Below are 11,234 nucleotides of genomic sequence, written 5' to 3'. Positions count from 1 at the left end.
TTCGTATTCAACACAGGGGTAGAAATTAAAATTTTAAACAGCGGAGTCCAACGGACTCCCTACCTCAAAAAGAGGGAGTCCGCAGCAAATGAAGAGAGTCCGCAGTCTGAAGTTCAAAATTAAAGATATTTCTATTAACGCATGTGCTTATTTTTAAGAATTCGATGCACTGGCACGTACGGAAACTAGTTAGTATGGCAAGATTTATACAGAGGAGTCACACGGAATCCTACACTATGTCAATCAGGGGTGCCGACAGTAAATCAGGGAGTGCGACAGTAATCAGGGGTGAAGTGCGACACAGTAAATCAGGGACGGGAGGCGACAGTAATCAGGGAGTGCGACAGTAAATTACAGGGGAGATGCGACAGTAATCAGGGGACGAATGCAGGCGCAAATCGGGAGTGACGCAGGTAAGATCAGGAGAGATGACGACAGTACTCAGGGACGTCGACAGTAATCAGGGAGTGCGACAGTAAAATAGGTGGAGTGCGACTGTAAATCAGGAGATGGACAGAATCAGGCCGACAGATGCGGAAACAGTAATCAGGCCGAGTGCGACAGATAATCAGGGAGATGCGACAGTAAATAGGCACCGGTAACACAGTGCGACAAGAAACGCAAGGGAGATTGCGCTAAGGTAAATCAGCAGCCGATCTGTGCGACAGGATAAATCAGCGAGTCGCGAACACGTAAATCAGGTGAGCTGCGACAGTAAGATCAGAGGGGTGGGGAACGCAGGGTATCGGGGAGAGTGCGACAGTACATAGGCGAGTGCGTACGTAAAATCCAGGAAGAGCTGATCGACCAGATACAATGGAGAGATGCGGCTTAAATCATGGGGGCAGACAGTAAATCAGGATGAGTGCCGACAGTAAAATACAGGGGTTAGCGACAGTAAATCAGGCGGAGTGCGACCAAGTAAATCACAGGCGAGTGCGACAAGTAAATACACGGGTGCGACGTAAATCAGGGTAACACACAAGTGACGAAGTAATCAGGCGAGTCGCGACAGTCAAATCAGGCCGGAGGCGACAGTCAAATCAGGAGTGCGACAGTAAAATGCAGGCGAGACTGAGCTGCGACAGTAAAGCAGGAGAAGTGACGACAGTAAAATCAGCGAAGTTAGCGACCAGTAAATCAGGGAGGTGCGACAGTCAAATCAGGGAGTGGACCGAGCGTCAAATCAGGGACGGTGCGAAGATAATCCAGGGAGTGCGGACATAAATCAGGAGGGAGTGCGACAGTAGATCAGGCGGTGCGACAGTAATCAGGGAGGCGACGACGGTAGATAAGAAGACGGCGACAGTAAATCGGCCAGAGTGCGACGTCTAGATCAGAGAGTGAACGCGTAACTTCACGGGGTGCGACAGATTAGATACGGGAGTGGCAAGTAATCAAGGGAGTGCGACAGTCAGACTCAGCTAGTGCGACAGTAAATCGCAGGGAGTGCGAAGATAGATCAGGGAGTGCGGAACAGTAAATACGGGAGTGCGACAGTAAGCTGGGGAGTGCGACAGTAATCAGGGGAAGTGCGACAGTAAACTCGGGAAAGTGCGGCCAGGAAATCGGAGATGCGACAGTAAATCATGGGGACGTCGACCGTAAATCAGGAGAGTGCGCAGCTCAATCCAGAGGATGTGCGCAGTTAATCAGGGGAGTGCGACAGGTAAGGTCAGACGAGTGCGACAGTAACTCAGTGAGAGTTGCCGACAGTAAATCAGGAGAGCAGGGACCGCAGTAAATCAGGCGAGTGCGACGTAAAATAGGGACGTCGCGAAGTCGATCCAGGGAGTGCGACAGTAAAATCAGGACGAGTGTGGACGACAGTAAAATCAGGGAGTGCGAACAGTAATCAGGGGGTGCGACAGTAAATCAGGGCAGTGACGCGGTATTCAGCGAGTGGACAGTAATCAGGGAGGTGCGACGTAATACAGGGAGTGCGACAGTAATCAGGGGGTGCGACACGTAATCAGGGAGTGCGACAGTAAATCGGGAGTGCGACAGCATAATCCGGCGAACCAACGTGCGACAGTCAATCAGGGCAGCAACCAGAGTGACGACAGTAAAATCAGGAGTGCGCGTAAATCAGGGGTGCGACAGTAATCAGGGCGAGTATTTGCCTGAGGACTCCGTTCTTTCAGCATCTGATCTCACGGGAAAATCGCGTGCAATCCGCGGACACTCGGCAACAAGCAATCATCCACAGCAGGTGTTCTCATCTGCAACCGTCTGCTGCTAGTCGTGTGTTTCAGAGAGGGCGGCAGGGAGAGACAGAGAGAGGAGTGTGCGTGTGAGAGAGAGAGGGGGAGAGAGAGAGAAAGCGAGAGAGAGAGAGCGAGAGAGCAAGAGAGTGAGAGAGAGAGAGAGAGAGAGAGAGAGATGGTGAGGGAAAGAGAACGAGAGAGAGGGAGAGAGAGAGAGAGAGAGAGATGGTGAGGGAAAGAGAACGAAAGAGAACGAGAGAGAGTGTGTGTGTGCGTGTGATTGGCACGATGGTGATTAAATCGTGGGAGGCTGAACGTAACACTGACGTGTACGTCCGGTGAGCTGCTGCTGATGTGAATTAATCTTCCGTCGTGTGGGATTAACAACGTGGCGATCGTCTGCTAGCGCTGTTGCTGGGCGACACGCGTCTTTAACGTCGTCTGTGCGATAATACTACTCGTCATTAATGCATCGTCGGCTGTTAACGTTTCTCTGGTTAATGTGTCGGCGATTGCTGTTTGTTTCAGGACTACAGTCACTTAGACTACATTAAAATTTTATCGCACGCCGAGTTGAAGATAGACCCGTCACTAAACGTGCAACAGAACACAAGCAACGACAGAGCATACGTAAGTATCTGTCTGGTAAAGTTTTCATCGGGTACTAGTGATGTCACGATCATCGATTATACTCAATCATCGGTTGAATAGTGGCTCGAACCAAGCGCTTGGTTATTAAAATCCATAATCGATTTCATCGACAAAAAAAAATTGAAATAAATGTAAAACTTGAACAAGAAAACTTGGAGAAGTGATGAGAATCAGAGATATCATCGCTACTATACAAGTTATCCTTTATTAACATACATGTATTATACACACAGTAGTAAACAGTGCAAAACAAACAGTAAACAGGGCTAAACAAGCACATACATGCACACACGTACATGCACACGACGTTACGCCCACCAGGCATTCAACAACACCCCGAGTAACCGATTGTAACCGATCATCGGTTACTTGGGTCCAACCGATGATCGATTACGAAATTACAACCGATTGACAATACTAGGCACTACCTCGTAACGTTACACCGCCACGGCCGTACGTTTTCTCTGTTCTACGCGTATCTGTGTATCTATGTATGTATACTACGTGTGTACTCTGCACAGCGCTCTATGCAGTAATGTACTCTGTACTGTTCGCTACACATATATTCTAGTCTGAGTTGTTATTTTCTCTCCCGTACAGGTAGTAACGAAGGCACTACCTGATGCTCAGTACGTAGATGTGGAGCGGCCCGTGCCACTATGGGTGATCGTAGTCTCCGTACTAGCTGGAATCATAGTCCTCATCCTCCTCGTTCTCGTTCTATTTCTCGTAAGTTTCCCACCAACTAGTGGTTCAATTACATCCGTCGATTTTTTGCCGCGTATCGAATCAATTATTTATCAATTATATATTTACGGTACGTTAATTATACAATTACGAATCATTATAATTAATTATATGCACGTCCTTTGCTGTCGTTGATCGTGATTGGTGTTGCGTGTTGTGCAGTGCGGATTCTTCAAGAGGTCCCGGCCGAAGACGGAGACAGTTAACGTGGAGAAGAGTGCCTGGCAATGATGAAGGAGAGGCTGCTATGTGAATCAAGGAGAGGCTGCGTGATGGAGAGGCTATGTGAATCAAGGAGAGGCTGCGTGATGGAGAGGCTGTTATGTGAATCATGGAGAGACTGCGTGATGGAGAGGCTATGTGAATCATGGAGAGACTGCGACACGTACAAGCGTGACGCGGCGGCGGGGGGCGGAAATCACGGATGATACGACCCTCCTGGATACCAGAGAGAGAGAGAGAGCCGAGAGAAGAAGGGAGAGGGAGAGAGAGAGAGAGAGAGAGCGAGAGAGAGAGAGATAGACAGAGAGAGTGTGTGTTTGTATGTGTATTAGAGAGAGTGTACGTATGAGAGAGAGAGAGAGAGCGAGAGAGACTGTGTGTGTGCGTGCGTGCGTGCGTGCGTGTGAGGGAGACCGCGTGCGCGGGGAGGGAGGGGAGGGAGAGAGGAAGCTCTGTAGTGGGAGAATTGACTCGATGATAGCACCTCAGCGTTGAGGGGTTCTCCCTCCTCACTATAGTAGCTACGTCCCTCTGCGTTTCCGCCCCCACCACCGTTCTCCACACCCGCCCCCCACAGCTTCTGTCACACGTGCGGTGTGAGCGAGCGAGCGATTGGTCTTAGTCGCCCAGAACCGTTTAATAGTGGCAAAAATAAATTAAGTTATGTGTTACTGAGTTGTGGTGATCGTCACAAAAACTAGTACGAGAGCAGTGATAGAGCAGCAAGCGGGAACTTGTTGAAAGTAGAATTCGTCAGAAGTAGAGGTAGTCAGATGTTGTGTAGATACAATAATGTAACCCAAACCGAGGATAGAGACCTATCTTGGGTTTGGGTTACATTATTGTATCTAGATGTTGTGCTGCTCCGCAAGGCTACTCCATCGCAATGCTAGTCTGTCTGGAGTTGCCTCCCCGCCGCCTCCTCCTCCCAAGGATGAGGTTTTTGAGGGAGGGGGGTGTTTCTATGCAAGTCTGAAGAGACATAATTGACGTCTATCATCTACCCGTGCGTTGCAGCCACAGTTTCTCAAAGCATTTTGTACAAACGTACGGATCACTGACTGGTTTTTTGTATTGTAAAGTTATCGTCTAGGTATGACAGTGTAATTTATTGTAACATAAGTAACCGGGTCACGTGACTTGTCTCTGTGAATCCCCGTTCAATCGTCGATGTGTTCGTGTGCGTTTACCGCACATGTTTTGTTTGTGTACAAAGTGTGTGCCGCGTTTTTGTACATTTTATTATCTCGCGTTTAGTTTTAGCATCGCGTTTTGAAATATCGTGTTGATCGAATCGCCTCGTTTAAATGAATTTTGAGTAGATTTTCGATCCGTGGCGACACGTCGGCCGTGGCGACACGTCGGCCGTGGCGACACGTTGGCCGTGGCGACACGTCGGCCGTGGCGACACGTCGGCCGTGGCGACACGTTGGCCGTGGCGACACGTGGGCCGTGACGTCACGTCGGCCGTGGCGACACGTCGGCCGCGGCGACACGTCGGCCGCGGCGTCACGTCGGCCGTGGCGACACGTCGGCCGCGGCGTCACGTCGGCCGTGGCGTCACGCGGCAGCGACGTGACGGCGACCGTGGGGACACGTCGGCCGTGGCTACACGTCGGCCGCGGCGACACGTCGGCCGCATCTCTTGCCGATCGACGTCCGGGTGACGATGTTTGCATGTAGAAGATGCGTGTGGGAGACTGGTGCTAAACGCCGCGATGTTTCACTCCCCTGTTACTGTCTGTTGTTCGATCACCATCGCGTTGAATCGCTGCTATTCGCGTAGTTAGCATCTCTTGAGCAGAGAGCGACGCTGTGAGATTCACGCCAGCAGTATTGCGACTCCGTGCGTTGTCGCAGGCGTGCGCGAGAGCAGAATTCCAAACCAAAGTTGAATAGTGTCACGCCAACGCGTGGCATTTTACTGATCAAAATGGGGAAGTCGTGCGAGACAGAATCATGGCTTTTGCTGTTCGTGCGAGACTCACAAGAAATATTTCTAGTCAATCACTGATCAACTCGTGCGTGTCTGCTGTCAAATTTGTTGTTAGGATGTCTCAAATCTGCATGTATGATGGCCATTGTTACCGCTGAGATTATTTCGCAATGTGTCTTCCAGGTGGCGCTGCCGTATCACGTAAAGCTCGCACGTGGAAGAATGAAATTGATATCGGAATGATAAGTTGTTTAAATCCCATCTATTTTGTACAGAAGGAGTGTATGATAGGCTATGATAATCACTATAGCTAGTGATTTTGTTATGTATCTGAGTGTATTGAGTCACTACTGCACCATTTTCTCGTTGCCGTAGACGCGAACGCGTGTTGCCGTTAAATTTATTCCAACATCGTACACTGGAAATGAATTTAATATTTCTCCACACCTGCCGTAATATGAGAGATCGTATCGTAAAGCGTGCAGTTTAGGATTTCTGTAATTGCAAAGGGATAAATGTCACGAATCTAGATTTAATTCATCATAGATTTCTTTAACGCCAACCGAACGTCGAGCATTCGTGCGATATACTGCGTGCCCATTCGCTATAATAGATATTTAACTGTATGGTGAAACATTCAGTGCAATATATTTCTGATTATAGGGTTTCGTCATTGTGTCGTACACTGTACGTGTACGTGATATAATATAGGAAAACCATCGCATAAACATAATAGTGAAATCGATTGCAGCAGCGTGTCTGCATCCACCATGAAGGTTTGTGCGCGACGAGAAATTTGTCTTTTTTTAGAAAATTAATAAAGGGCTTTGTAAAAATTTAAATCGTGTTTCAGTATTACATGTGTTGCGTAATTTGATTGTGTACTTAATGTGGGGTCGTCTGTAATATTGTTTGTAGCATTGAAATCCCTCAATCAATGAAATCTTCCATAAATCCGCTGCACTTACCAAAATCAAATAGTATCATGGTTATGTACAATGTACAATGCTATTTACTCGTTTGCTGCACGGGACGTGGTTCGGCAGTTTTACGTGGGGTTGGGTGGAGGTCTGTATGTGTATGAGTGTATGTATGTGTGGTTTAAAACTTAAATCTAACCTAATTCTTTAGCCTGCCAGTATGTTCAGCATATAAAGCGCGCATATATGAATGAATCACTTGGACTTTCGTCACGCCGTGACGGGCTTCTCTCTCGCGAGATATATCACGGTCAGTATACACGTGGCCCGAAGCGTCCCTGCCATGTTCGCTCTGTGTTTTTGTCGTCAAAGATTCAAGCTGTGACAACTTCAAATGCGCATAATTACAGCTAACGTGAGTAAATAAATATACAGGAATTCTTGCTTAACTGAAGCTTCCGTAGCTGTTATAATTTCATACTTAATTCATGTTGTTCACTCGTTTAATTATAGCATATAAATGGATTAACCAGGATAACGCTCATATACTTGGTTGAGTTAAATTGTAAGTACCTTTTTCATGCGTTATATTTGCATAAAGATGCGTGGTTATAGTATTACTTAGCGATAGGGTATAATTAACGGTAAAGTCTATATGTGAGTCAGTTCCTCTTTATTCGTTCTCCGTCTTCCTTGCCTAAGCTCACAAGAAACACAATGAATTGATATATACGCATCAAAGTTATTTTCAGTGTCAATCGCCAGACTGGAGGATACGGAGAATTATGACGTTTTCGAGGCAGCGTCGTGCAACGATTGAGTGGTTACCGGTCTCCAGTTGAACATACCAAGAGGTGCACAGAGATATACGTAGATGTTATTATATGATACTAGTCCATGCCCGTAAGGTGGTCAGAACTTCTGTTTTACTTATTTAGACCACATTGTTCATGATGGAACGTTATTATTGTCATTAAAATAACTGTTGTATTATCTACTCTTGATATATATATATATATATACAAAACATTTATAATATAATATAATTATTGTCCATATATATAAAATCTGTATTTATTATCTCTGTAACCTGTCAGCCTGGCAAACATTGCCAATAGTCTATATGCGAGTCAATCACCCCTGATTAGTTCTCCACTTGTGTAGGGAAGCCGGCTGCACAGGTTATATTTAGTTCGCAGCACGCATGTACGGCGCGTCACATAAATCACAACAGACGCATATTTGGTGGATCGCGCCGAAATGCACCTGCCGAATAGTAACGGACCGGATTTGTTGACGCGAAAACTCGGAGGTAGAGGACACACTCGGCTCTCATCCTTCCCGCAACACGGTCCAGGTTTTCCCCCGCTCCTGACCCTATTCTCTCCTATACTTTCCTCTGCATCTTCTCCTGCCTACCTTCAACTATCCACCTTTCACCCCTCGCCGAGCTACTTCGCCGATCACGTCTTACGCGTACGAGGTTACTGATATTCGGTTACGATCTGTGCTGTACGATAGCATTATCGGATCCGACGCACAGCACTAGTGTGTATTGTGTCTGATTGAGCTGTAGACGCACGGAGAGTAGCGTACCAATACTGTGTTCGTGTTATTGTATCTGTGTTATCTACCTATCGCGGGCGCTATCCACGCAACCTGTCACTACCCTACGGAACGGGTGCCACGGGCGCACCTACCAAACCGTAGAGCCTGGGGAGCGGGAAGCTGAACGGCTTCCCTAGATTGGTGCAATGACCAGCGGTTTGGTTCGGTAGTGGCAATACTTGCGTAGATAGCCACGTTTCTATTATCGGTATAGTATCTGCTATCTAGTACCGTATCTGTTCTAATATCTGTTTTTCTCTCTAAGCACGAGTTGTACCGCGATCAACGTCACCTGTTTGCCACGAGACGCACGTAATCTACTGCACGCGCCGTCGGACAGAGCGTCTCCACTCTGCAATGTGCACGTAAGTGCGACGATCACTTGTTCTATAGGCTAACGTATGCTCGAACTAGTTTACCTTTTTTTAAACACATTCGTTTGTGTACGCTATAAAATTGCCCTAGACGCGACCGCGCGTAACCATTACTGCTGTTTCGCCACCACTCCTCGCCTCAACCGCTCTAGGTCCTCCCCTCACGCCTCTCACGCCGCCCACGCCTCACGCCATACGTCTCACGCCTCCCGCGTACCGTTGCATCCTTGTTACCGTTCTTTTAACGCTTTAAATCTGCCGTTTTATCGCGTCTTCACGCCCACTTCACCTCACCTCCCTCACCGCCTCACGCAGGTAGCACAAGAAATCGTTACTAGATACGTCACGCTCCCCCTCCTCCCCTTCCACAGATTGCCCGCTAGCGTTACTGTTACACCACACCACTAACATCGCCGCACATTGTCAGCGTCAAGTCACCATGCAGGCTCACCCCCACCACTTCGTCGCGTACATTGGCAATGGCCATTGGCTTATTTCCCCCGTCCACCCGTTTCGCTTAACCATCTCTTGCCAGATTACGAGCAATTACCCGCCCAACGTCACCGACGTCCAAATTACCCATCGCCAAATTGTCACGCTGCACTCCGGTTGTTCGGCCCACGCAATCGAACTTGCCTTGCCCACCTTTTATCATCACGATTCCACTATAGACATGACACAGGCCATCACCCACCTTCTGCCCCCCGATATGGGTACGCCCACAATTTGGGCCGACCTAGCTCAGCTCGCCGCGCGCCGGGGTGATCCCACAGACCTCATTCCCGACTCCATTCTCCCGCCGAAGCTTTACGAAAATCAGGACCTAGACATCGCTTACGATCACTTGACCGACGCGATAGCCAACAGCAGACAAATTCTCGACGCCAATGCCCAACCACCCAATGCGTTCGCGCGTTCCCCCGCCCAGTGGCACCAGATGCTCATTTACGCCATCATAGCCATAGCCATTGCCGCCGTCCTCTACTATTGGTGCGCGCCGCCACATCTCCTGCCCACGATCTGTCGCCGCCAGCCGTTCTTCCGCACGATCATACCTGCCACCAACCCCGCCTTTGACCTCGCCTGCCCTGCCGTCGCGGCCGCCTCGACCCCGTTCCTGCCTGACCGTTTGTACGCCACCGACCAAACCGCACTAACACCACCATCACAGCCACCACCAACGGCCGACGCTCCTGCTCGCCGCCCACCAACTCACCCCCTGCAGACTGATGACGCCCCAGACGAGGTTGAAATGAAAACCCTTCGTCACCACCAGTAATACGGTCGATACGAGCATACGGTAGGCTTAGAACGCGTCGCACGGTCGTAGAACCCTATCTAGCGTGTATCTTCGCTGTTTCGTCGCGGCCCGCGTGCACTATATATCCCCGCACTATATCTCCCCGCGCAATATATCCCCGCGCTATATATCCCCGCACTATATGTCCCCGCGTACGGTTCTATCGCGCTTATACTCTGTATGTGCACCTCGTAACGCGTGCATTTGTCTAGACCATGGCAGCCCAACGCACCGCTCCGGCGCCCCAGCGCATCGTCATCGTCCTGACGCTGGCGCCGCAGCAGAGGCCTCCATCGCCGCCCACGCCCACCGCAGCCGACCCACCGCAGGGCTGCGTTGACGCCGACGCCGCTACGTCTGCCACCCCCACCACTAGCCGCCGCATCGACTGGCCGCCGGCGGCAGCGACAGACCGCCCTATAGGGCGCGTCGAACCCACCTGCCGGCCGCCGATGGCCCCCGACAGCGACAGCGACAGCGACAGCGACAGCGACAGCGACAGCGACAGCGACAGCGACAGCGACAGCGACAGCGACAGCGACAGCGGCGACGACGCGCCCAACGACTGGCCCAACGACGCGCTGGAGGCGGCTCTCCAGCGTTTCCGCGACGGTCCCGCCCCAGAGGCCGACGAGTGGGCGGACATGCCGGGCCTCGCCCCAATCAACGACCCGTGGGACGACCTGCTGGTGCTTGGCCCACTCGGCGAGAATGGGGTGGACCTGCCGGGGCTGATCCCAATCGGCGATTGGGACATCCACCACCACGCCCCATACGGCAGGCCCCCGACACCCGCCCACAATGACGACTGGCAGGACGCCGACCCACACGGAGAGAGAGAGGACCTGCCAGTCGACCCACACGCCGTCGACCACGTCCACCACGACCTGCCAGCCGCCCCACAACCACCCGAGCCCAACCAGCACGACCAGCTGCCAGCCCAGCCACTCCAACACGACTGGCACTGGGAGTGGGAGAACGTCGGTCGGGGCCGGCGACTGGTACGGGTCGCCGGACGCCTCCCCCCCCCCGGCATGGGCAGGGGCGTGGGCAGGGGCGAAATGTGGAGGGTGAGGATGGACGGCGCGTGGATCGACCCGAGGGATCGCGGGTTTGGCCGAGGCCAGCGGTGGCAACGCGAATAGCCGGACGCGTCCACTACATGTAACGTGTAAATGTAATGTAAATGTAAAGGTGATATATAAATGTAACTGTAATTAATATATAAATGTAACTGTAATTAATATATAAATGTAACTGTAATTATCT

The 11,234-nt window shown here is 50.5% G+C and overlaps 1 long non-coding RNA gene across 1 annotated transcript in view; it reads left to right on the top strand.

Moving 5' to 3' along the window:
* Nucleotides 1-4,121, top strand: part of LOC106805513 — an 8,122-nt gene extending 4,001 nt beyond the window's left edge. The window contains exons 2-4 of the long non-coding RNA XR_001393440.1: nucleotides 2,736-2,837; nucleotides 3,459-3,587; nucleotides 3,768-4,121. This is a non-coding gene — a long non-coding RNA (uncharacterized LOC106805513). The remainder of the gene's footprint in view (nucleotides 1-2,735; nucleotides 2,838-3,458; nucleotides 3,588-3,767) is intronic.
* Nucleotides 4,122-11,234: the final 7,113 nt, after the last annotated feature.

The sequence above is a fragment of the Priapulus caudatus genome, unplaced genomic scaffold (genome assembly GCF_000485595.1).
Source record: "Priapulus caudatus unplaced genomic scaffold, Priapulus_caudatus-5.0.1 Scaffold115, whole genome shotgun sequence".
Taxonomy (NCBI): domain Eukaryota; kingdom Metazoa; phylum Priapulida; class Priapulimorpha; order Priapulimorphida; family Priapulidae; genus Priapulus; species Priapulus caudatus.
This window is presented reverse-complemented; position numbering and strand designations above follow the sequence as displayed.